Source organism: Zootoca vivipara, chromosome 5 (genome assembly GCF_963506605.1).
Source record: "Zootoca vivipara chromosome 5, rZooViv1.1, whole genome shotgun sequence".
Taxonomy (NCBI): domain Eukaryota; kingdom Metazoa; phylum Chordata; class Lepidosauria; order Squamata; family Lacertidae; genus Zootoca; species Zootoca vivipara.
Genome location: NC_083280.1, coordinates 70,493,274 through 70,520,776, shown reverse-complemented (window position 1 = coordinate 70,520,776; position 27,503 = coordinate 70,493,274). Strand labels below are relative to the sequence as shown.

Here is a 27,503-nt window from a genome sequence, read left to right as displayed (position 1 = left end):
ACTCTCACCTGTCCCCCTGTGCTTCCTCTAGAAGAAACGTATAAACAGGCTCATTTGTGGATTAGTGCCTGCTGCCATACGTTTCACAGCTCGAGCAAATTATAGTGGGGAAACAACCCATTTCATGTCCGCTGCCTTCTCCGAGCTGAGCCATTGTCTCCAAGGGAGACAGAGACAGATAGAGCTTTCCATACGACATCGCCTGGTGTTGCCACCGCCACCATAACACAAAGAGACACTTTGCTGTGGAAAAGAAAGGCACGCTGTTCAGTGGGACTTGGGTTACAGGTCCAGATTAGAAGCATGGACTCAATACCGAAAGGGAAGCTGCAGGGAGTCAAAGGAAGTAGGAACTGGAGTCTTTTGTATGCATGTTTTGGGATGTTGCTCCAGACAACAGAGCCAAGGAATCCCATCAGGACCAGACCACACCCACAACTCTGCCAGTGGCCTAATTTTTCCCCATGGAGTTACACAGAACAAAACCATGTGGTGGGAAGCGCATCTGTATTGCTAAAGCAAACTGTGCCATATCAAAAAAAATGGAATTTCCAAGAGCATAAAAGCACAGGCTTGTCATGCAAACTTTCCAAGGGCATCCTGCTTCCACACTGGAATAACGTACACCTGTTTCTTCATGCCAGCATGAACTCTGTCTGCTGTTGCTTTGTGGAGGCTAGGGATTGAGGATTAATTTAATGCACTCAAAGCTAAATCTATCAAATCTGCAGGTTTCTGAAGCAATATGCAAACTGAAAATGGTTGTTCTTCGAAATTCACATTGATCTGAATTTAGTAACTGCTTTGGCTTTCTTTCTTTCTTTCTTTCTTTCTTTCTTTCTTTCTTTTTTACAGGGATGCAGTGTATAACTTTGATGAAATAGATAATAGTTAAATACAGAGTGTTTACCAAGATGATTATATCTGAGGAAAGTATGCACAAAAACAAAACAGCATGCAAAAATGTGTTTATTAGAAGAAAGTTACGCTAAAATGCTGAGGAATTTCCATGATGATTTTAAAACAAGCAAATAAACAAACGACTGCAAATTGCTGCAAAATGTAGAGAACTGAATTTATGACTACCTTTCCCCATTTTTTCCACTCCATATTACCCCCGCCCCATAGCTTTCCTTCCTTTGGGGGGGTTTCAAATGTGTGTGTTTTCTCTGGCATTTGAAATCGCACAGAGGGAGAAAACCCAAGCCGGTGATTGGGAGCAGGGAAATAGCAGGGCACCTGTTTCCTCACTTCCAATCTCCCCTGCTAGAAGCAGCTTTTTCCTCTTCGACAATGGCCATTTAGCTACCAGCATTTGTGCAGCGTGGGATTCAGAAACCGAATACAAACCGAAGTGATCCTAACTATGGTCGCCACACGCCGAAGGGAGAGGAACAGCCTGGTGCCTTTAATAGAAGCTTGACGTGCCGGAATTAGTAAGCGCAGCTTTTTTTTTCATGGCACAAACCTGCTGTTTGTTGCGGTTACTAAAGCAGGAAGCTGAAAAGTCCCCAGCTTTGACATATTTGCTCTTGGTGCTGCCCACCCCAACCAATGCTGGAAATCCAGAGTGCAAGTTCCCAGCCTCCATGCGGAGCATGGCTGATATTGCCTACAGGCCTGATTTTAGGACCCTCTCTCTGCATTAAAGCCCCCTTGCCTCCCATCATCTTCAGATTGTGTTAGAAACAGTAGCTAATTAATGCAGGCATCCCCGTTCATCCCTCACCTTCCTCACAGGGGTGTTTTGAGGCTTAATTAATGTTTGTTCAGTGCTTTGAAATCCTCAGATGAAAGGCCTTATAGAATTGCAAAGTGGTGTTGTTAGACTCTTCTAACCCGCAATGTTCCCTGCCCCGTAGGCAACACCTATTATGATGCCATCCTGCTGAGACATGGCAGCATGAAGTGGCTCCTGGGAAATTTTCTGAAGCTGAGCCCACAGCTGCTGGGAGATTTTATTTTTCAAACACACAGAGAGAGAAGAGAGAGAGAGAAGTGTGTGTGTGTGTGTGTGTGTGTGTGTGTGTGTGTGTACATGCCAATAGGCAGCATATATAAAATGTTTATGGAACTTTTCCTTGTTTATCGGTGTACGTTGTTTGGCTGGGCACGGCCTCATCAAACTTTGACCATTGCTGGGCTTCTATCTTTCTCATGCTGTTGCCTTAAGGGTGACTGTGAACTGTATCTATGCAACTCAAACTCAGAAGATACAGGCAGAGATTTATGTGCTTCTAAAAAGCAACTTGCCAGGAGGCCTTAAGTTGCTGATGCTGAAATTGAAAGAAGAGAATTGGCCAAGGAATTGAGCTTTGGGAGTTGCAAGCAGACCACTACCTTGCATAGACTTGCAAAGCCCCACGTGTCAGTTTTGCCCAAAGTTGCAAAATCTCAACCAAAAAATTTTTTGACCTCATTTTAAATGAATTTCACCAAAATATACACTTCTGACATGCGTTGCCATACATCCAGATTTTCCTGGACATTTCAGCATTTCCACCCGGACACAGTTTCTGACCGCCAAATCCCAGCAATGTCCAGGAAATTCCGAATGTATGGCAACCCTACCTCCCATCATGTCTGATTCCTGCAACAACTGTGTACTTCACACTGTCATCTGTAAGGAATCCCCTATGTATAAGCTTTGGGTGACTGGGTCACCCAGTTGTGTGTGAGCCTTGGTTGCACAGAGCTGCTGCATGCAATCAGGGGCCTTCACATAAGCTGCCTTTTTACAGACCACTGCAGAGGAGCAGCTGTGAGGCTGTCAGCTCTGCTCCTGCCCTACACATGAGTAACATGTGCCTCAGGCTCGAGGGACTTGAAGCCAGAAAGTGTTTGCAGTTATTGGTAGCATAAACGTGAGCTGAGTATGCTTTAACATCAATCTCTATAAGTTGCATCCTGGAAGAATAAAGGAGGCGCTTACAAAAGTTTATTGCATTTGCAACTCTCCTGTGCCTCATTAGATTTCGTATTATTATACATCCACGATAATGCTTTGTTTGTTTGTTTGTTTTTAATTACTTTGCCCCTTGTGATTTACACCAAAGCATACATTTAAATGGACAAGAATAAACGCTTTTGGTCAAATGTTGTAACGCACGCTTATTGGCTTATTGGCACCTCTGGGCGAGAGTCAACTCAGTTTACTCAGAGTAGACGCATTGAAATTAGTGGAGTCAATTTAAGTCATGTCCATTAAATTCACCATGTCTCCTCTGAATAAAACCTAAGTTGAATACCACCTTCTGTTTCTGCTTCGTGGTTGGGTCACACATAGAGTTTTTACTTTTTGCCTACAAAAAGTATCCGTGCCTGGCTAGGATCTGAACTATGCTCTCTGTAGCCTTCAGGGTTCTGTCAGAGTTAGGGTGTGGTTTGGCAAGAATCCTTTTGCTACATGGTCTGGCGCCACTGAAGTGTTGCTAGCAGCGGAGCTCATGGAGCTATTCTTAGTTCTCACAGCCAGGGAGTATAAATAATGAGGGGAAGGTTTATTGATCTTCAGAAGAGCTTTGAGTGTCAAGAGGAACTTGAAGTGTAACTAAGAGTTTCAGTCCCTGATTGGAAAGAGAGTAGACAAGGAGGAGGAGGAGGAGGAATGGGAGTGGCAAGCACTGAGATCCCATCTAGATATAGCAACTACTTTATGCAGGTGTCATGAGGCTGGAAATGCAGGAGAGGAAGCGTCATAGCAAAGTTAAACTCCACAGATGTGCCTTTTCATGCAAAGTATAATTGCTTTGCATTGGACTGAATTTCCTTAGATTCTGACCCAATTGACAGGAGATGCCTGAATACAGCTCCTGAATGGCCCCAAATACTTTTGTTGCACTCTGTGGCAACAACAACAAAACCCAACAGACTTTTCTCGCCGTTAGGAAAGTGACAGGGAAATGCATTTTTTAAAAAATGGGATAAATGATTCATAGGCAAAAGTACAACCTCTACACAAGCAAATCAAGATGAGCACTCATTTTCGTATAACCTCCCTGCAAACAAATCAGAACAAAGGCTTCCTAAAAACCAGATCTCGTACAGCCTCTGCATAAGCAAAACAGGACGAGTGCTCGATAAACATGGCATCTGGAGGAGGAGCCAAGTGGTGTGATGTCATCAGGCATTGCCCAGCCCTGCTTCATTGGCTGCCACTTGCAGGTGGATGGAAAATGCTAATGCAGTGACATCATGTAATGTGCCTGTTTCAAGTATGCATCAGGAGGGTTCACACAGAGTCATCTATGCACTGAAAAGAGCACAGGGCAGGGCTGTACTATCTAGAATTGCCCACCACGGTTTGCAGTAACTCTGCTCTCTGTTGCATGGCTGCTCCTGGGTTAAACCCTCCTAATACGCAGAAAGTGGGGCTATAACATTAGCACGGGGTTAAGGTATTTAAAGGCAAAAATGCACTCTTTTGTTAAAGGTTCCACTGGCCCAGAGGAGGAGCTGCTAACACCTTTGGTGCTGTAAAAGTAATGGCTTACTTCTGGGTAAATTCAGAGAAGCCTCTTCTATTTTCAAAAGCAAATGCAGGCATCAGGGGAAACCTGCAATCAAAGAGCTGCTGTTTTGCAACTAACTTTAAGAAGTTTTTTTAATTAAAAAAATGCAAAGTATAATATGCATCTTTAGTAGAGCAGGTAGAGTGGTTAAGATGAGTGGGGACTGACATGTACCTGGTTCAGTCTTACCTCAGCCACAAACTGACCAGTTGGTAAGTCTCTCAACCCTCTGGGGATAGTAAAGGTAAAGGGACCCCTGACCATTAGGTCTAGTCATGACCGACTCTGGGGTTGTGGCGCTCATTTCGCATTATTGGCTGAGGGGGCCGGCGTATAGCTACCAGGTCATGTGGCCAGCATTACAAAGCCACTTCTGGTGAACCAGAGCAGCACACGGAAACGCCGTTTACCTTCCCGCTTGGAGCGGTACCTATTTATCTACTTGCAGTTTGACGTGCTTTCGAACTGCTAGGTTGGCAGGACTGGGGATAGCACTAGCATACTATAGGATACAGGTAAACAACTGAGCCTCTTGGGCTTGCCGATCAGAAGGTCAGCAATTCGAATCCCTGCGACGGGGTGAGCTCCCATTGCTCTGTCCCAGCTCCTGCCAGCCTAGCAGTTTGAAAGCATGCCAGTGCAAGTAGATAAATAGGTACCACTGCAGTGGGGAGGTTTCCATCACCATGTTCCATTGCGCCAGAAGCGGTTTAGTCATGCTACATGACCTGGAAAGCTGTATGTGGACAAATGCCAGCTCCCTCGGCCTGAAAGCGAGATGAGCCCCGCAACCCCACAGTCACCTTTGACTAGTCTTAACCTTCCAGGGGTCTTTTACCTTTTTTATTTTTAACCTTAGTACTAGCATACCATGCAAGGCTTTAGTAAGGATGTCTGAGAAAATGGATAAGAAGTGCTTTGAACACATGACAAGTGCTATACAAAAATAGATATTTTTTTTAAAGTGCTATAAGTATGCTAGTGAACAATGAATCATTTCTTGAAGTAGGATGCTGGAATATTTACTTCCTTGATTCTGCAAGTTCACTTTTTGCAAGAAATGTGCATGACAGCACACCCAGTCGCCAGTTTTAATTTTAACAGCATTTAATATGGACAACCGAGGAGTGAAACAATACCTATTTAAAAAATAGGCGCTGAATTGTTAAGTTAAGAGACTCGCTGCGGTAAACTGTTAAAATACATAATGAAACAGAATAAGCCAGAGTTGGCTGTGAAAATACACAACGTAAACATTCTCAAACCAATGAATCCCACTCACATTTCCTATTCATTCAGTTTTAAACAATGCAGTAATACGTTCCATGCAGAGGATTAATTACGTTACCTGTCATACATTTCCCTGATTTTCTATAGCCCTTTCCCTTTATGTTTGCCTTTGCAAGCTGATGCAATTGGCGTTTACTGGTAAAAGTAAAAAGTTAGAACTTCTGTTGTTGTTATGGAAGAGGGATGTTAGTGTATATATTTTAGTGCTGGCAATTTTCCTCTTCGAAATAAACACCTAGCAGATCTTGGAAATAAAAGGGAGACACGTAAGTACTCTGAAGGTGTGTCCACAACCATCTCTTTTTTTTTTTGGCGGGGGGCTTAAGAGTTATGATGGTGTTTTTAAAACAAACAACGTGAGAGTTTTCACTTTTCACAACACTTTGCACAGAATGAGAGAACCTCCCCCCCCCCCCCCGCCGAAGACCCAAAGAGAGTCCAAGTTACTTCCTCCTAGCATAGCATCACTAGTTATACCAGGGAAAAACAACATGTACCCAATTATGCATGAATGATGGTGAGCCTGTCCTTTTTGGTACACTTCCCAATGCATATCTCTGGGCAACAACTAGGCATCCAGGAGCAGACATTCACAAATCACGAGGCATGTCTTATTGTCCTTTTCTCTGAGGGAGAGGGCAGGGAGAGTGTGAAATTGCCATATGACCATCACAATGGAGAGTTTTCCCATTGGCCTGGGAAAGCTTTATCTGCTATGAATCCATGCTCTCATATTCATCATCATTTAATGCTTGTTAAGTATTCATAACTGGCCGACATCGAAACACAGGGCAGGTGCTTTTACTTACGGCATTTCCACACACCACACTGGGTAGTATTCAACTAGATTTTACTCCAGAGTGAACCTAGTGAAATGAATGAACATGGCTAAGACCCATTAATTTCAATGGGTCATACCCATTGTTGAATATCACCCACTGGGGAAAATATATATTCCCCCCCCCCCCCGTTTGCCAAGTCAAAAACATGAAGCTGTGCATATTCCCTCATCAGCAAGGGTTGCAATTTAAAACCAACTGGCCTGCTCAGGTGACTCCACCTTTAAACTTTGATCTGGCTGCAGACCTGTTGGCATCTATGGTATGGATTTAAGCAGCCTTAATGCAGGCAGGATTGCCGCCTTTGTTGAATAACCTTTCAAATCGTTCAGGCTGCCCCTCAGCGTGTTGACTCCTAAAAGCCAGCCCCATGGATTTCAACAGGAGTTATTATGGAGTAAGCTAGCTTAGAATTTTCAGCCAGAGTTTGTTTCACCAACGCAGCCTGAGAAGCAAATATACCCCGCTTCAGTCCTGGTAGAATTCAGCGATGGTTCTATGTCTACTTGCACGCACATGCATGCACACACACACACACACACACACACCGAGTACGTGTGCCATCTCTCGCACATGACACAGAAGCCATCCCAGTTCAAGAACGGCTTGTCACAACTGTTGTCCTAGGGACTGGGAAGAGAGAACACCCCTCTTTTGCACTGCTGAAGTGCTTATAAAGCTGCCTCACAACAGTAGATCACACAGCTACAGAGCAACAAACCAGCCAATTCCTCTCTCTGTCCTGCAATTCCAGCTCTGCGGGAAGCTTGGAAAGCGAAAGATGCTAAGGGTTCACTTTTCTGCCAGACTTGCATTTGGAAAGCCAAGCAGGGTGGGAAGCGGGTGAGGAGGCACGGTAAAGGAAAGGGCAGCAACTGGCAGGTTCGTTGGTGTGCACTGGGCCTTTCTTATCCTCCTGATAAAATCAAGTTCTGCCAAAGACATGACAGAAAACTCTGAATGGGTGAAAGGGCCCAGGACGGACCTGTGTGTGTGAGGGGGGGGGGAGCGCTTGACCCCGTTCATTGATGACAAGGAGCTGCAAAAGGCTGATGCAAGTTGGAAACAGTCGATGAAACCGAGACACAGAGGATATAATGGGGCCCTGTCAGCAGCCTCCTGGGACGGCTGCTGTTACTTTCTAGCTGCTGTTTGCAGCTTGCTGATGTAATCCCTGGTCCTCATTAACTCAGTGCGCGGAGTACATTAACCTCTTTTTCTAAAGTGAGGAGTGGGAGGGCAGGGAAGGGGGGGGTGCTTGGCAGTGACAACAGTTTCTTACTAGGGTAAACAGACAGGCCTGCATGACAACCGGGGTAGGGGGTGGGGAACACGAGAGTCACTGGAAGTTTGGCTACCAGACAGAACCACATGTGCACTGCAACTGGTAAGTTCTCAATGGATGAGAATTAACAGGAGGGGAGGATGTGCGGGGGGCGGAGGAGACTTGTTGCAAGACTGCTTGCAGAGTCATGGCTGACAGCGCATAAGAGGGTGTGTTTGTGTGTGTTGAAGGAGCTGTGCTTAGATCGTCCTGCCTACATATTTATACCGCAGTTGTCACCATAGCACCTGAAATACCTTGGTGTATATAAATGTGTGCGCACATGTTGCACCAATTCCCAATGCTCACGAGGCCTCCATATTTAACAGGAAGGCAGCAGGGAAGGAGATAAGCTGGAAGCTGGGTTGAGTGTATTTCTGACGGCAGCCATCATCCCTTTCAAGCTTTTTTAAAAGGGAGGTTGGAAAAAAAAACGTTCCAACGAGACGTTGCCCTGCATGAATGTACTTTCGAGACCGCAGCACAAAGAGAACTGTATCGTTTTCTGAGGCATCAACAAATTGAGTTACGCTGGGGTGAATTGGATGAATCAAGGCAGAACCACATGTATTTAAAACTGGCCTTCAAAGTCTGTGGCCAGAGACTGGTGCCACAGAACAGATCTACAGATGTCTAGCAGGCCTAATAAGTAAGCACTGTATGTCTCTGCGTGATCTGACGAACCCAATAAAAAGATGTCACAGCTTCGCTCCACGATTGGCGTGGGGGACAGGCAGATGCACCTTTTGTTTTTTGGATGCCCTCATCTTCTCTCAGCCATGAAAGTGAATTCCCATGACCACACAGCAACTTTTCTCAGTCGCCCTACAGTGAGATCCAATGGAAATGGGTTGTTTGCAAAGAGCTCAAATGGCTTTCTCTCTACTGTGTAATAAGACTTTTAAACTGGCTATCAGAACGCCATATTAAATTCAAACATGTTGGCCCACAGGCCACAGAGAGCAGGCAAAAACTGCACAGTGAGGGAGTGGAAATGTCATGTGAATCAGCCGCAAAAATATATAAAATACAATAGCAACTTCGCCAGGCAGTTTTGTTGTGGGAATTGCTACTGTGGACAGAGTCGTGTTAACCAGTCATTCAGGAGAGAGTGGTGTTTTTTTTTTACTGGACTCCTCTTCCTTCTAGCCCAAGAATCAAAAGAACCCCATTACATCAATTAGTTGTAGTGCCTTTGCTTTCAAGGCTTTCCAGAGCTTCAGGGAATATTACTGGAGGTGTTCCATGTCTCAGGGAAGAATGCAGAGGCAATCCTTCTCAGTAGACAGAGTGGGAGCAATGAGAAACTTTAGGTAGTGCTATTTCTTTCTAAAACAGTTTCCATTGTTTATGTAGCCTGATCAACGCACACATATTTGACACAACACCATTAGAGTTAGAACAGTCTTCCCCCAACCTGGTGCCCTCCAGATGTTTTGACTACAACTCCCATCAACCCCAGTATTATAAGTTGTAGTCCAAAAACATATGGAGAGCATCAGGTTGAGGCGAAGGCTGCTTTGAAGAGTAACATAAAGCTCTGGTCCTAAGAAGCTTACAACCTAAGTTTCTATTTGTAGTGGGATAGAGTATCAACCTTGCTCCATACCAACCTGCAGAGCTTTTTTATAATGTGTTCATCCAAACAATTTCCCCAAATGGCTTACAAAAATAGGGAGACGCTAAATCAGATCATTGGTCTGTCTAGTTCAGTACAGTCTATGCCAAGGGGTGGCCAATACGGAAACCTCCAGATGTTGGATTGCAACTCCCATAAGCCTCAGCAATTGTGGCCAATGGGCAGGGATGATGGGAGTTGTAGTCTAACAACTCCTGAAGAACCACAGGTTCCCCATCACTGTCATAAGCCTGGCCTTATAAGCTTCCCGATGTAAACCTGCACAGCATATGAATTGAAGTCTGCAGAGCATCTTAAGGATCCTAGATAAAAGGTACTCTACAGCTATGCAACAATAGCTATTTCTTTATTCAGGTTTTCCCCCTTCCTGCAGCCACTCCTACATCAACAGTATCTACTCAGAAGTGGTAGTTATGGGAAATACAACTGCCAGGTCACACAGCAAAACTAGCAGGTAGGATCTTGCACAATTCAGCCACTCAAGTAAAATGTTTCAGCTTTGCTGAGATTAAACATTCTGAAATTTCACTCTCTCAAGCACATGTGTTCGTCATTTTGTAAAAGCTAGATAGAGCCACACAGAAGTGACTTTGTTCATAAATGTGGGTTTGCAGATAAATACATGATATCATAAGCCTCAGATACTATTACATACTCTCTAGAAATATCACATTTCCTTATCTTCAAGGCTAACTCACTCAGTACCCTGAATAATGTCCAAGAGGGTTTTGTGTGTTGGTTGTTATTTTTTAAAGAAAACAACACCATATTTGATTTAAGGATGAAACACTACCCCAGAACACCGTTCCCTACACATTGGCTAGTTTTGTGTCCATCAGTTGCCTTTCTCCTGTGTTGTGTTTCTTTTCTTGTCAATGGGCGATTCTTCTAGCTATCTGACAAGCTCTCAGGTATATTAACAACTTGGGTCCAGGGTACTTCAAGGACTGCCTAATCCCTTGTATCCTTACCCAATCACTGAGGTCTTGGGGTGGGGGGGACTCAGATGGATGGCTAGTACCCATCAGGAGCCATGTGTGGGCCCCATTTCATGGCAATCCCTTCCAGTTGAAGTTAGACAGGTGTTGGTGAGAGCCAGTGTGGTGTAGTGGTTAAAAGCGGTAGACTCGTATCTGGTGAACCGAGTTCGCATCTCCGCTCCTCCACATGCAGCTGCTGGGTGACCTTGGGCTAGTCACACTTCTCTGAAGTCTCAGCCCCACTCCCCTCACAGAGTGTTTGTTGTGGGGGAGGAAGGGAAAGGAGAATGTTAGCTGCTTTGAGACTCCTTCAGGTAATGATAAAGCGGGGTATCAAATCCAAACTCTTCTTCTTCTTCTTCTTCTTCTTCTTCTTCTTCTTCTTCTTCTTCTTCTTCTTCTTCTTCTTCTTCTTCTTCTTCTTCCCTCCCCATCCTGAAAGCAGGAATCTCTCTCCCAACCTCCTAGCCATGGCTAGAAAACCAGCAGCATTATAACTGCAAAAGGAAACTGCTCAATGGCAGAACACAAAAGCTCTGCATGAAGAAGGTTCAAGGTGTGGTCCTTGGTGTCTCCAGATAGGGCTAACAAAGACTTCTGCCTGAAGCTCTAGGGGGCCACTGCCAATGACCTGATCTGGTAGAAGGCATCTTCCTGTGATCCCACATTTATATTGGGGTGGGACACAGGGTATTTTGCTTGCTTCCCACCTCCTATCTTCTTTCAAATAGTTTCCCTAAAATATTTGAGGAAACATTTTGTTCTTCTCCTGTACCTTGCTGACATCAAATAATATGATCATAATAGCAATGAAATAATCCTAAGCAGTTGTTGGTAGGCTTTCCCCTGTTTGCTCTGGGTCATTTGGGGCCCACCACAACTACAAGTGTGGGGTGATGTGAACCAACACTCCACGAAGGCAGAACTTTCCAATTTTTGTGTGTGTTGTGACAGACTTTTTGGACATGCATCATTTCGCAACACAGTAATTCAGTTTGACTAGCAAACTGGAGGTTAAACTAACCCTTTCCAGCTCCAGGAGGAGTGTGGGTAGCAGGAGCGTAGGAAGATAGGGTAGGGGCGGTGGGGGCGGGGTGCCCCGGGCAGCGCAATCCCAGGGGCGCCATCGCAGCTGCCCGCCCCGCCCCCAAAACACTCACCCTGCCCCTGCGAGTGGCGCGGCACGCCCCCAAAATGCGCCCCCGCCACCAGAATGCGCGTCACATCCCTGGGGGCAGCTCGCCTGCTCTCCACCCCTGGTGGCGGAACATGAAGCTCCGCCCCGGTGGGGAGCATCTGCACAACACACCTACACACTGCAGCCAACACGCTAACGTGTAGCGACACAGAGTTTGGAATGCTCTGCACTAAGATTTTCTTGGCAGTTTATTCGGAGTTGATTAGATTAGCAAAGGGTCCCACGGACACCTAGTTATTCCATGGCTAAACTGGAATTGGAGCTCACATGAAGGTCAATGCTGGATCTCCATTTCAGGCATTATCCAACTTGTGCAGAAATCTAATTGGGCTGTCTTTGGTTTCTCAATAGTGCAAGAGGCCTTTCACACCAACTCATTCCACTATGGCACCTTGATAATGCGCTAGTGACAATTTGCCCATGCTGTAGCTTGAGGAAACTGCAAATGGAGAGCTCCTGTCTGAACCCCATGCTTTTCTTTATTTAGGGTTGCCATATGTCAAACAGTGAAAATCCGGACAGAAAAGTTGTTGGGTTTTTTTTGGGGGGGGGCACTGCCAACATGGGTTGCCATACATCTGGATTTTCGTGGACATTTTGCTGATTTCCACCCAGACACCACTGCCGACTGCAGTATTCCGGATATGTCTGGGAAGTTCCGGACGTATGGCAACCCTACTTTTATTCCTTTCCTTTCATGCTGGGCTATAAGAAAATTATGGTTGCTGTTAGTGGCCCTTCTGTTGATGGAGTACTTACTCCGGGATACATTATTTTCACCGGTGTGAAGAGTCATCTCACAGCTGGAAAGTGTATGTTCTCAATAACGTTTGAAAGGGTTTCCCTTTCCTTTAGCCCATGCTTTGGGGACTCTGGGGGCTTTGCTATTTGATACATATTTGCTATTTAACTTCCCATGTTACCGAAGAAGACTCAGGAAGAAGAACTCTATGGTACGGTGCAATGAGAAATTATGGTAAAAATATTACCATCATAGTATGTTCCAAATTTGCCACATTGCAAGGTCCCTGCTGAAATATGGCCTCAGCAGAAAACATGGGCATGTGTGTAGATAGTTTGCCAGTAATAAATGTGCTCAGGATTTGTTTTTCTCTCTGATCCAGTTGGCTGAGAACTGAGGGAATACTCGCCTCCTTTTACCCCGCAGATGATCCTCTGGCTTTTGAGACTCGAGAGCAACAGATCCCTTCCCTTTGCCCTCGCCTGCCTCCCCCCCTCCCCGCAGCTCTCCCTCCCTGCAGCAGACAAATGCTGTAATTACACAGCATTCCTTCCAGGCTCCGGTAATGAGGGGGTGCTTTGAGCCAGCAGTAATTATACAGTTTTAAAATAAGCAGATTCTTCTCCAAGCAAAATTAAAAGTCTGCAGACGGACTCCCTTGCTGTGCACCTTTATTAAACAGGGACTGAGATGCAGAGGAAGAAAAAAATAGGAAAGGGAAGTCTATACAAAGAGAGGGGGGGGAAGTGGGGGTGGGGGTGGGGGGAAGTGGGGGTGGGGGTGGGGGGAAGAAACTTTCATCAGCCAAGCAGGGTGGGATTTGGGGCTTAGCAATGCCGGCTTGTGTGGTGGCCTCTGTTATTTTATTGGGTTGAGCTCTCCCCCATCTCACTTACTTTTAAGAGTTTAATGCTGAGCTAAGTGAAGTGTAGATAATAAAGAATTGCAGCTGAGTTGGGGGGGGGGTCCTTTTCTTATCCCCTCCTCACTTGCAACAGGCTTTTGTGCATGTAAACATTGTGCTAACCGCACTCCTGAAGGAATGCGGTGGAAATGTCTCCCAAGAAAGAGGCTAACACACACACACACACACACACACACACACACACACACACACGATGCCACATAACCAGATTCACTCTGTGTACCTCCAAGGACACACTCCCTGCTCAACTGAAAGTGCAAAGGTAAAAGAGAGAGAGAGGTTTGATTCTGGCGGGGGCATTAGCAGTTCTTCTCCTTTCCCAGCCCTATGCCTACTCATTTCACATCCCTGCATTAATATCTTTGAGTTCCCCTCCTGCTGTGATTTTCTAAAAACAAACACCTCCTTTAGCAATTCAAATGGCACCTTCCAATCTCCAGCTGCTCCATTTTCTAGAAACTCTTTCATTCCCGCCCCCTGTCATTCTCCTTTCCCACAAGTGGCGTATTAAGTTTCACTGAAGTCTGAACCAGCCCAAGAACCAGCTTTCCTCCCACACCCAGCTTCTGTATCATCCATTTCCTCAGCTCTCCTCTTTGTACACTTGCCTCCCATCCTTCCCTGCACTGATTTCTGGATTTCTCAGGTGTGCCTTCAGGTAAATTGTAAGTCAAATGCACAGGGGAGGGAATTCTGCTTCCTGCCAAGGCTTCTCCCATGATGCCACTCTTTTAGAATCAAGGGAGAGAGCGAGAGCGCGCAATAATTACAGGCAGCTGAGAGGACATGGAAACCATGACTTGCAAAAGGAGGTAGTATTCATATTTACATATGCACAGCAACACAGTTAAAAGCTTTTTCTATGTGATGAGCAAGAACAGCCCCTTCTTACACGAACAGCCCAAACAGTAGTTAAATGAAACACACCATGGCTCAATCCCTTTCACTGCAGCATTGTCCCGCTGAATTGTAGGAACTTTGACTGCTCCAGTTTAAACAGCGTGGGGGCTGCAGCCAAATATTTCTCTGTAATAGTGGCCATCGTAAGCCAGTAGATTAAGCTTGGATTCCAAGCATGTTGTAAAACTCTCCAGCTGCCTTGAATGCCCATACTGAACAAGAGTAATAAACATGGCAGAAATACTACTGCTGTTATTAATCAGCACAGAACATTTGTGCAGTTCTCGGTACACAGTAAAGAAGGCAGACACAAACGCTGCCCAGAGATATCTCCCTCTCCTCCTTGAGGTTCCAGCTTTTCTAAACAAGTCAGTCTAGCAAGCATCTCTGTCCGAGGTTTTAAGAACAAAATAAAAATAGGGAAACAGGAGAAAACAAGGTAGGTTGATGAGATTGATCCTGGCTTTCAAAACCCAGCAGTAACGGGAAATGTGCAAAGGTAGAGAGATGAGTCTTGCAGTGGTCATTTATCTAAATTATAAGCTGGGCTGTTGAAGATGGCCCCTGTGAGTCATCATCCCTGGTCAAGGTGAAATTGGAGTAAGTTGGCACCAGGATTGCCTGGTCAAAAACATACAGAAGTTGGAGAGATGATGGAGCTGCAGAGTCTTCTTTTCAGAATTCTACAGAACTAGTCAAAGGAATATCTACAGCTCCCAAACTCTTACAAAGTGTGATTTTCGACCCAAAATCTAGATCAGTGTTCTTAAACTTTGATCCCCAGAAGCTGCTGGGACTACAGTTCCTATTTTCACTGACAACTAGCTAAGTGGGGATGATGGGAGTAGTAGCCTAACAACATCTGGATACCTAAGGTTGACAAACACTGGTCCAGACTATATAAACCAGAAAAAGGTGGGCTTTTCTTACAGGATCTAATTTGCTTTTTGCAGAAAACCCCGCAACAAGCAGTTCCTGGTGGAAAAGATGTAAACACAATTAAGGAATTATGAGCCGATAAGATTAGTTTTTGTGTGTGTGTTTGTTTGCTTGCTTAACTTTTTCATTTATTTCCCATATGATGTGTACGAGTAAATCACTGATATCCAGTGCAGGAAAGTGATGCAATGAGCATACAGCCGTAAATGCTTTTATGGAAGCAAACATATACTGTTGATTTTTTTTTATTAACTCTGTTTTATCTTATGCTCTTCAGCATTTTATCTTATGCTCTTCAGGCTGGTTTTTCCGGCTGGGTTGTTATGGCGGTCTGCTAACATAAAAATAAACTTTAATGTGACGTTGTGGTTTACTTCTCCCACATACAGGGTTTGCCCACAAAGTTTCTCAGCATGGGAAGTTTGAAACGTTGTACATATACAGATAGCTTCGGGTAAAAAAAAAGAGTTTAATATGAGAATAAACAATTCTTGTTGGTGCAAGTAAGACACATGGGCAGGTGTGTCCAGAAAAAAAAAGGCAGGTGTAACAAAGTCTGGCTCGGGAACCCAAAGCGAAGGGATTGCAATATCTAGCTCTCAAATGGTGGAAGGTCTTTCTCCTACATGTGACCAATTTAAACCTAGAGTCTGACCTTGTTTTGATTTCATCCTGGGCAGGAAGAATAAGCAGTGGCTGTCTGAGAGCCTTTTGTGTTAATGAAAGGGGTATATTGATTACGTATCATCCGCTGTGCCCTTTTATCTCACCTTCCCCCTCCCCAGCAAGCCATTAGCCATTAACCTCTCCAGTAGCAAAGAAGTACCTCTGCATCCCCCCCCAACCCAATTGCTGTAGTTCTAGCTAACTTTCCCATGACGCTCTTCTGCAAACATCAACACAAAGTCATGGGGCTTTAAAGATACCGGGATAGGGGGTTGCTCCCAGAAATAACCTACACCTGTACCTTTCACACTCATAATAAAGAATGCAACGTGGTCATGAATGGCCCAAGAGTGTAAGGGACAGACATTCTGTTTTATAGAATATATGTGCAGATGCCTGATGATCGTCTTCCAAAGCAACTACCCTATTCCGAACTTAAAAATGGAAAGCGTAATGCTGGTGGTCAACAGAAAAGGTTTAAAGACTGTCTCAAGGCAAATCTTTAAAAATGTAGTATAAACACTGACAACTGGGAAACACTGGCCTGCGAGCACTCCAGTTGGAGAACAGCCTTTACCAAAGGTGTCATGGGCCTTGAAGACACTCGATCTCAGGACGCAAGGGAGAAACGTGCTAAGAGGAAGGCACGCTTGGCAAATCCACACCGTGATCAACTCCCACCCAGAAACCAATGTCCCCACTGTGGAAGGACGTGTGGATCCAGAATTGGCCTTCAGAGTCACTTATGGACCCATTGTTAAAACTGTGTTTATGGAAGACAATCTTACTCGGCTACGACTGATCGCCAAAGAAGAAGAAGACATCTCTCTTGAACCTCACCTACAAAGCAATCAAAGTGGGCAGAGATATTAACATTGGAACTCCTAACTATGTCTACTCAGAGGCAAGTCCCCATTGAACTCAATGTGGTTTTACTTCTGAACAGACAAAGCAAAGGATTCCACTCTGCCAAGAATGAGCAGAGCTATATAATAGCACTTTCATTTGCCTTTGCTTCTGAAAGCAGTCTAGGCATAACCATTTACCAATCTGTAGCACTGATTAAACAGGAAGCACTGTCCAACTGATGTGATCAACTAAGCATGAGCTGAATGTCTGTGGGCAACCAAAACAGGGATCCTACAGCAGGGCATGATTACTGGCACAATCATCTTATTAGAGTCAGAAAAACTCTATAACGGTATTGACCAAAACCCCAATTGAAACCCTGTACCAAGGCAATTAAAATTCCTCCAAGAAACCTGAATTGCATGACTTTTATATATTGTGCAAATCTGAAGCAAACTTGGTTTTATTTACATGGTTTATTGTGCAATTTTTACTATTTACTTGAACTGGCACTAAAGCCCTGCTTCAGTCATGGGAAATCTTACTCCACTATACTGCTGGCTTCTGTGGTTTCAGCAGAATTGTAGAGTTGGAAGGGACCACGAGGCTCCTCTAGTCCAACCCCCTACAATGCAGTAATCTTTTTGCCCTATGTGGGGCTCGAACCCACAACCTTGAGATGAAGAGTCTCAAGATCTGTTGACTGAGCTATCATCACCTTAGAAGAGCAGTATGGAGAAGTGCAAGTGGCCTCACTCCCGTTCTCCCATTCACCCAGTTGCCCTAATTCCTGAAGATTGTGTCTGTGATTGTACTAAGTGAATGTCCTGCAGCAGTATGGACAATTCCTACAAACCTAGAGTGGGTGCTTTTAGAGAAGGGGTGGCTAACCTGTAGCCCTCCAGTTTCAAACTCCCAGCAGCCCCAGCCAGCATGACCAATGAGGAGCAGCAACTGTAGCCTACAGTAAGATCTGGTCAGCCACCCCTGATTTACTGCCAGGTAAGGTTACCAGATATAAATGCTCAACTCTACAATGCTGGAATTATTGTTCTGTTTTTAAGGATGGACTGGGGAAGACGAAGGCAAACTATGCACCAAAATCTGAAGCCTTTGGAGCCTCTTGGTATTTCTGGTGCTCACCGGAATGAACCCATTGCAGAAGTTTTTGCAGCCACTGCGCACACTACAGCTGCCACAACTTATGGCAGCTGTCAGGGATGGCCCAATCTGTTTTGGCACCTGAGGCGAAACACAAAATGGCCCACACGCCACTGCCAGGGAGGAAGGGATGAGTGAAATACACATCACAAACAAAAGGGGAATGAAATCAACCTTACCTAATGGTTGAAGTGGGAACCAAAGGCTGTTGTGTGTGGGGGAGCCTGTTCTAAATCATGCCAGGTGGGTGCAGAGCCCAGAAGGCATCCTCCACCATTTTATCCCTAGGGGTGGAAGGAGTATTGCAATGCCTCCTATTCACCAAGAGAACACTATAGAGGTGGCCGTGGGGTGGTGGCTTCTGAGGAGGCAGCAGATCTCACAATTCAAGGAGCATGCGGCGGCAGCAGCAGGCAATGCATTCCTTGGAGGCTGGATCTATTGCCTCTATGGATCCTGCTGCCCAAGGCAGTTGCCTCACCTCGCCTCATGGGAGAGTTAGCCCTGACAGCTGTGGAACTGGATAAAATATGCTGGTCTTATAAACTCTCCAGCCTTGCTGCCATCCATTGGCACTGAAGTGCCTCCAAGCATATATTCCCAGTGCCTACTGCTTAACATCCTGAAGTGACACGCTAGGTTCTATGAGACACAAGAATTGGCAAACGGCATCCCTAGCAAGACTCTTGAGAGGAATCTTGGCAGGAATCGGAAGATGACTGCATAGCCGAGAGACACTATAATATTGTCTTGCCACTACTTCCTTTTTTTTTTAACCAACTCTTCTTTGGACTGGAATCGACTTCACCTTGCAACTTTGTCCTTCTAAGCTTCTATGTGCCAAGCCAAAATAATATCCAACTGGGGATCTCCCTCCCCCCCAAAAGAACCCTCTTCCCCTACCTACAGCTTTAACCTTCATTGTTCCAGGGCTTCCAAGCTACACTGAAGGACAATGACAACACAATAAACTGAAGAACTCAAATATATGTTTTCCCAAAGATTTGCGGGGATGGGGTAGGGAGAACGGAAACCAGAAACTTCTTCAGCATGTGATTTCTTTTTAACAAGCAAGTAAGATGCTTTCCTGTGATGAGCAAACAAGATACAGCAGTTTTGAGCAATCCCCAAAGGACCTTTTTCTTGGCTGATCCCAGCTTGTTGGTGCATCCATCTGCATAACATACGTGTTTAATACCTTGTATTTTATTGTGCTTTGTTCATGTGTTGAAATTACACAAGCACTTTTTGTGTGTGCCACATTAGGAACATGAATCAGATCACAAATCCATGTAGCTCAGATGTAGCAAACATTGTGTCCTCCATATGTTGCGGCCTACAATTCCCATCAGCCCCAGTCCACATGGCTGGGGGTCAGGGATGATTAGAGGGTTGATTAGATGTGGCTAGTCTCCATTAGGATGGCAGGGCAGAAGTCAGGAAGACCAACAGCAGTTGGTCAAAGTCAACAATTGGCAGAGCCAACTAATTTAATTTTGTCCCAATCTTCTACCCTGCTGAGTTCTGCAAGGGTGACATTGAGACTAAGGAGGTGAAGCAGACAGGCAGTGCCACCCTCTGTGGTTGGTGGGGGCATGCCCCCCCCATTCACCCATATGGATCAGTGTACACCAACCTGGATGCTTTTAAGGATGAATTCATGGAAGATGGGGTTATCAGTGGCCACTAGTCACAATGGCTATGTTCTACCTCCATTGTCTGGGACAGTAGATCTCCGAAGACCAGCTGCTGAGAATCGTAAGTGAGGAGAGAGCTGTTGCCTTCAGGTCCAGCTTGCAGACTTCCCTCAGGCCTCTGTGAGAACAGGACATGGGACTAGATGTGCTGGTGTCTGATCCAAAAGAGCTCTTCTTATGTCTACAGTTCCCTATAGCACCCAAAATGGGGAACAGTGGCTTCATTTGGGGTTTACAAACCAGGATCAAACTGTGCTTTCGGAGACTTGGTTAGTCAACTGACATTAATTTGCAGTTCCCCACTTTGGATGTAATGAGAAACTGTGGTTTAGACTCCAGAATCACAGGACCAAATGTGTGATAGGGAGGAGCAAGAACCCTGGCGCCCTCTCTCAGGGCTGTGAATGACGCTGTGGGTTAATCTAGTGAAAATATTCCTCCAGAGTGCCATATTGACACAATGTAAAATGGGAGCTAATAAATGTGATAAAGGAATGCATTTCTTCCCGTCCTACCTCCAAGGAGCTCATGAAAGTTGACAGATTTTAGCCTAAGTGTTCCACAAGCTAGGTTAGACTTAGAACGTTACTTGTCATTGCTATTAAATTTATATACTGCTTACACCTCAAAATGGTTTCAAAAAAAATCTGAAGTCAGCCCTGTATAGAGAAGTTTTTAGTGTTTGATGTTTTATTGTGATTAATGTTTTAATCTGTTGGAAGCCACCCAGAGTGGCTGGGGCAACCCAGTCAGATGGATGGAATTATTATTATGATTATTATTATTATTATTATTATTATTATTTGAACCTGGCATTCAACCCTGACTTCATAGTTTTAGAATAAAGTTGATATATTCGGGGGCAGAGGGGAACCCCAATCTCTTTTCATCTCCTCTTCACTTTCCCAGCTACATCCCTTCCTTCCTCCCACTTTTACTTTTCACGTTTTCTGCTGTCATCTAACACGCCTTGATGGGAATTATCTCCTCATGGCTCTGTGCAGCTTGCCCATTATAACATAAATATACATCTGGATGGCACCAGCGGGGAATAAAAGACATCAATAAATCACAGCGATTCTGTATTTCCTCCACCACCACTATTGATAACATGAGCAACTGCACTGATAGCAAAAGAAGGTTTATCCCTGTAGGTGCTCTTCTGCAGCCCGGCTCTCTGGTGTGGAATAAATGGAACACGTGACACTGGGCAGCACGACAGTCTGCTAGCTCTGCTGATTTTAACAGCTACCTCTAACACAGTGTTTCCTAAACCTCTTTCAGCCAAGGCGTAATTCCCCACCCCTTTCCAAAATTAACAACAGAGGCACACTTCACTCTTGCAGGTTTTACTTTTGGGACACATAGGGGAAAGAAATTATCCTCCAACAGTGAAGCAACCCCTTATGTTTATGTACACATTGCTGTTCTGGAGCTGTTCTCCTGAATTGAAGGTGTGCAGTCCAGATCGGCAACTCACGCAGAGATGCAGCTCCCCCAGAGGAGAGGAGAGTCTGCTCATCTGAAGCAGCTGAGTTATTTCATCCCACCTGATGCTGAAATGTAGCAGAATAATCTGTTCGCATGCACTGCCACGCACAGGATCTGACTTTCAGCACATTTCACCCAGTGCTTGAAAAATAATAATCCACGTTTACCCTGCCAGACGAAACATTCTAGCCTTCATATCATTCTGGGCGGATGCACACGACCAGTTTACCACAGGCTGCACAGGCTCTTCCAGATTTTATCCTGTGGCAACCAGGTGCCTAACTCTTGTGTGAACAGGCCCCGGAAGGGGCATAAATGTGACTGTGATGATGCAGCATTCTTCCTACATATTATTAAACAGAGAAGATTCTCCAGTACAGAACAAATGCTTTTGCAGAGTTTCATGTTGCACCTCCCATCTCCCATGAAAGTCTCCTTGCTTCTCAACCCTTCATAACTGGTCAATGGGATCAATGGGATCAATCAGTTCTGATGGATTTACATGCCAAGAAAGAAAGAAAGAAAGAAAACTGCTTGGCAGGTGCTAAACCTCCTGAGGTGCTATTCCTAGTGGACATTTTTTCAGGCCTACCTGTAAACATTTAGTAACAATCTTTGAGGATGGCTTATGCTGAATGGCTTAACTCAGGGGTCGGCAATTTTTTTCAGCAGGGGGCCCGTAGACCTTGGGGGGGGCAGACTATAATTTTTGGGGAGAAAATGAATGAGGGACGATGAGCTCTAGAGGGGGGCTGCTTTAAAAGGGCTCTAGAGAGGGACTGCTTTAAATGGTGGCCGCTTGAGAGGGGTGCTCAGCCAACCACGGCTCCTGTGTCTTGTGAGTGGTAGGGGGTGGCGGTGGCAGCAGAGGGACGATGAGCAGTGTGCAAAAGGGCTCCAGAGAGGGGCTGGCACCAACAAAGCCTAGCCCCCTTCCTTCTCTAGGCAGGGTGAGGAGAAGCCAGGAGGAGGGAGGGAGGAGGCGCTGCTGCGGTGTGTGTGAGGGAGAGGGGAGAAAAATGGCGCAGCCCAAACGATTCCCGATCCACACAGCGATTCCCGGACCATCCATGGGCCAGATCCAGAAGGCAATTGGGCCGGATCTGGCCCCCGGGCCTTAGTTTGCTGACCCATGACTTAACTGGTATTCAGTGCTGCTGAGTCTCACACAAGCTAAAAGGGAAACTCAGCTGAAATTGAAATGGTTCAAAGTTCAAGGTTGACTCATGGAGTTCAAATATTAAAAAGACACAGAATTTGGCACAGTTGGCACTGTTCTAGTTTAAATGACAATACAGGCTTCTGAAAACTGAGCATTTAAAAAGAAAACCCACAATGTCAAGGTGACAAGGTGACCCCCCCATCTTTCCTGATGTATGTGCAATACTCCCAGGCTATCATTTAGAAATTAAAAGCTAGCTATTATGTTATAATTAATAGTAATAGTAATTTATTTATTTGCCAAGTACTTACATACTTGGAATTTGCTTTGGCTAATTTTACAATGTAAACGTACTTTATACAAAATATCAGTTAAATATCTGTGTGAGGATCGGAGTGTGCAAACACTATTTCAAGCAAAGAGGAGCCACTCCGACTGCGCCTGGAGCTTTTGCCTTCTGTCCCTGTAGTGACTTCAGAACAGGTTGAGGTGGTTGTTGGTGCCTCTGGCGCCGAGTGAATTGCTCTAGTTGATAATGCTTGACTTTGCTATAAAACTGATTCAGGTCGTTTGCCAATTTTTGACTCTCTGGAGCAGAAGAATATGTTCTCTTATATTCAGTAAAAGAAGATGTTCTCTTATATTCAGAAATGTTCTGTAAATTCTTCCAAAGAGTAGCCGAGACATGTTTGAGAACTGAGTCCGAATCATAGGTTCGTTTTGCCACTATAATCTCCTTCATATGCTGACAATGTTAATATTTAGTATACATCACATGTTCTAGCAGAATATTTTCTTTAGCAGATGTGTGTGTGTGTGTGTGTGTGTGTGTGTGAATTTTTTAAATGGATATTTAAAAAACTAAAAGGAAGCAACCACATTAATCCCACGAGCTCCAGGAGTCATAATGTAAACCACGGCTAAAATTGGTGCAGATGTAATCTTTAATCACGCTTAAGGCTGCAGGGGAAAGGCTGGGGAGCGATTAATATGTGAGAGGGGGGAGAACGTATGACCCTGAGGCCCACCCCAAGCTGTTGAATCACAGTGTGCACTGGACCACCCTCTGACTAAAACAGGGGTGGTTAATCTGTGGCCTTCTCAATGCTCTTGGACTCCAACACCCATCAGCTCCAGCCAGAATATCCGATAGCCAAAAGTGACAGGTGATGGGAGTCCCAAGAACTGTAGAGTTGGAAGGGACCCCAAGGGTCCTCTAGTCCACCCCCCTGCAATACAGAAATCTCAACTACATGATAGATGGCCATTTAACCTCTGCTTACAAGCCTCCAAGGAAAGAGAGTCCACCAATCCCAGAGCAATACATCGACCAAATTACTCTGCAATCTATAAACATGTGCATTACTTTCCCTGGAATTACTGTGTTTCCCACATTACACCCTTGTTCCTTAGAACTCTTCTGAACAGCAGCATATTCTAAATAGCAGAATGCTTATCTTGCTTCTTACCCACCTGCCCCTCCGGGCACTCAGAGTTTCTCTCTCTCTCACACACACAAACACATCCCTGACTCTGGGGCTGGCTTCATCCCCTTCTCCTGGCTACCCCATACATTCTGTCAAAAAAGCTGGTCTCTGAGAAAGCCCAGTTGCACCTGCCACTGGAAATCTCACGCCTTGCTGTTATTGATGTTTTCTGTTTGTCTGCAAGACAGAGGAAGCGGATGAGGAAACCCAAACGTTTCAAAAGGAAAGGAAATCGACATTGAAAACCTAACCCTTTGCCTCCCCTTCCATGCCCATTCACTAGGAGCCAGTCACATCCTCCGATTCTCCCGGGTTTGGTGGGAAACCTTGCAGATCTCTCCTCACCATCCCCTCCGCTCCCACTGCTGTCACACTGCGTTGCCTGGATCCTGCTAAGTTTCCTCTGGGAGTTTCCTCAAATTGTTCACGTTGCGCTCACGGTAGGCGGCTCTCCCCTCCCCTCCTTCTCGCCCTCCCTGGGAGCAGCTGGGCGATACGTGGCGTCTATGCTTTCACCATGTATTATTAACACTTACAAACAGGATCGGGCTCCAGGCAGTGCTTGTGCCAATGGATTACTTCCTAATCCAAGCAGTAAAGGGATACCCCTGTCTGCTTGCCCCATTTTATTATTATTTTAGACAGAGGAAGCTGGTGCGTTTTAATTGGTGATTTTCCAGATGACTGTCTCTATTTCTAGCCTGCAAAAGTAACATGCCTCTTCAACCAGTATAAATAACCCTGGGTCTGGCTGCAATCCTAACCCCAGTTTACCTTGGGTTGAACCCAACTGAATTAAACAGGATTTACTTCTGAGTAAAACATGTTTAGGATTGCACTGTTATTGCTCTCAAGTTTTCCTTCAGGAAACAACAACACACACCTTTTTTCTTTCAAAATACCCTACACTATTCCTCTGTCGATTCTTTTTCAGTATTCCCTAAACTATTTCTGGTACCCGTGAAACTATTTCTTCTTTTAAAGTAACTTTTCCCCTGGGGTTTTATGAAACACATTTTCACTTGGACTTTTTGCAAAGAGCTGCAACGGATATTGCCACAATGTGAAATGACAGCAACCACAAGGAGGATTGTGATGATGATGATGATGATAAATAATCTCCACTGTGGATTGGGAAGGGGAGGCAAGACAGTGATATTCCTGGGAGAAATTAGGCAATGAGAACCAGGAACGTGCAGACAGCATCTCCAGCTGCAAAAGAGAAGCACGCGCCAACAAGACAAGAGTGTACTCTCTCTCTCTCTCTCTCTCTTCCACACACACACACCACGATGAAAAACGTCATCTCCATTTCTATATTGCAGCACAGGGTGTTTGGGGAAAGGGGTGTCATTCAATATGAGGCAGCACCAGAAGCAGATAACTCCCCCCCCCAGCTATTCATTTTATGGGACAAAGCTACTGTGTAGCCTCGATGTGAAACTATAATCCAGTTCACATAAGATTCTCATGCATGCTCATGGAGGATAAGGCTATCCACATGGATTTGTACTGCTTTTGAAACGCACACACATACCAATCCATTCTTCAAGGAACTTAAGATGAATTATGCCCTGAAAGGTATGGCACCACCTTCATAGGTCGAAAAATTCGTAAGTCGAAAAGTGCCACTGGAAACGCGATTTCCCATAGGAATGCATTGGAAATGGAAAAATTCGTAAGTGGAAGCAACCCCATCTGAAAATTTGTAAGTAAAAAAAAATACCCTATCTAAAAACGCTGCGGTTTCCATTTGGATGTCGAGAAATTCGTAAGCGTGTGACCATTTGCTCCACTCAAAAGTCGAAAAATTCAGTTGCCGAGTCGTTCGTAAATTGAGGTACCACTGTACATGGAAGTGCCATGCATCACCATTGCCAAGGACACCTGTGGAATTATTAAACACACCTGTCCTTGAACCATAGCATCAAATAATCTCCACGTGCAAATACAAGAGCTGCAAGTTCCTGCTGGTATCAGCCATGCAAAATGCATCCTCCACCATCCATCGCCACCACCCCGCCGGGGGCTGTAATAGTGTTCTTTAATAGAGCACTCTGTACATAAAACAGCAGGAGCCCTTTTACTTCCTAGAGGTGCACTGTAGGTAATGAAGCTTTTGGAACCCCATGCCTGCTGGGCTCAAATCTATGCCAGCTCTGTGGAACGACACTCCAGAGAGTGACTGAGGACAGGAAATGCAGGCTCTGGCTTTCATCCATGTCATTGCAAGGAACGAACGCGATGGCATGACCATGTTGCACTTGTGCCAAAGAATTCTTCTGCACACCCACCCACCCTTGTTCTCAATAAGGTTTCTACACTCTGATGCTTAAATGCTTCCAAGCTTATAAAACATGAAGTAGTGCTGGCTATTGTAATATAACATAATGGCAGCAATCACAGCTTGGGAAACATGAGTTAAGAGGTTTATGAAGGGCCCATCAAGCTGGCGAGGTTGCTATTTTCACACTACGTACAAGGTTACCAGGAAAAACAAAAGCAGCCCTGCTCTGGCCTTCTCAGGAGCCTAGCATAACACGAAAGGAGCCTTCCTCCAACTCCCTTAAGAGTGCACAGAAAACAGGGGAGATGGGGTGAGATTTCTCCCATCCCACTGGAAAACTGGGAGATTGTAGGAGTGTAATGCAAAGGTGAGGAAAGGTGCTGGGGCACCTGGAAGGGATAAATAAATGTCCTCTCTCCCTACTATCTTTCACTGGGTAAGGGACTCACTGATGGATTTTACATGATGCCCACCACCACCAGAAAAAGAATCCTGGAACCAGCCTTTCAGTTTCATAAAAGCAGAACAACATACTGTACTCCAAAGTCAAGTACTGAGAAGCCAGCAGATCCCTGGACAGTTTGGGCACAATCAACGTTTTGTTTTTCCGTGGCAGTTTGAATGTTAAAAGGCTTTCCAGCCCATGGTAATAAAGCCAGCATTTGGAAACCGACGTGATCAGGAGATACATAGCCATACCTTCAGCAGAGACTGAAGTAACATAAAATAAAATACACACAGTTTAAAGGGGAAGCAAAGCTGCCTGTTTGTTGCAACCGGTCTCATTGGCTGACGCCTGCACTTGGAGCCTTTTACGTTACTGTTGCAGATATTGCCTGCACCAAGGAAAGAAAACCAGGCTGCCAGGCTGGCTTCTGCCCATCATTACTCCACGTTGCATCAGTAGCTATACCTCCCAGAAGGGACCGTTTCACGCTACCAAAACACCACAAGTCTAGTCCAAGGGATTTGCTAAAGGGTGCAGATTCCCATTTCAAATACTGCAACTGTATACAGAGTGGAATGGGAGAAAAGAGGATGCAGGAGAGAGGTGGCAGAACTGTGGGGGAATAGAATGGATATCTACCTCGTGGCATATTGGTGCAGAAACATCCAAACCTTTTATTTAGGGTTCCATCCCAAGGGCTTCTTAGCACCACAGAGCAATTGCAAGGTATGTGCCACATGCCCTCCCCACTAAACACCAACATTTGATTGTGTTCTCCATGAGTTTACTGCTGCTCCATGAAATCCGCATGCTATACTAGCACAGGGTGCATGGGCATTTTGATTTGACATGGCAAGTTAGCAGCTGTCCATGCTGGGTGGGATTGCTTCTACGCTGCAACATTAGTGAAGAAGAGCAAGGCCAAACATTTTTTCATCTTGGATACAGATAAGGGGGAAGCAGGTACG

The 27,503-nt window shown here is 45.2% G+C and overlaps 1 protein-coding gene across 2 annotated transcripts in view; it reads right to left on the bottom strand.

The window, feature by feature from the left end:
- Nucleotides 1-27,503, bottom strand: part of UNC5B (unc-5 netrin receptor B) — a 172,424-nt gene that overhangs the window by 71,642 nt on the left and 73,279 nt on the right. The gene's annotated exons all lie outside the window — the stretch shown is intronic.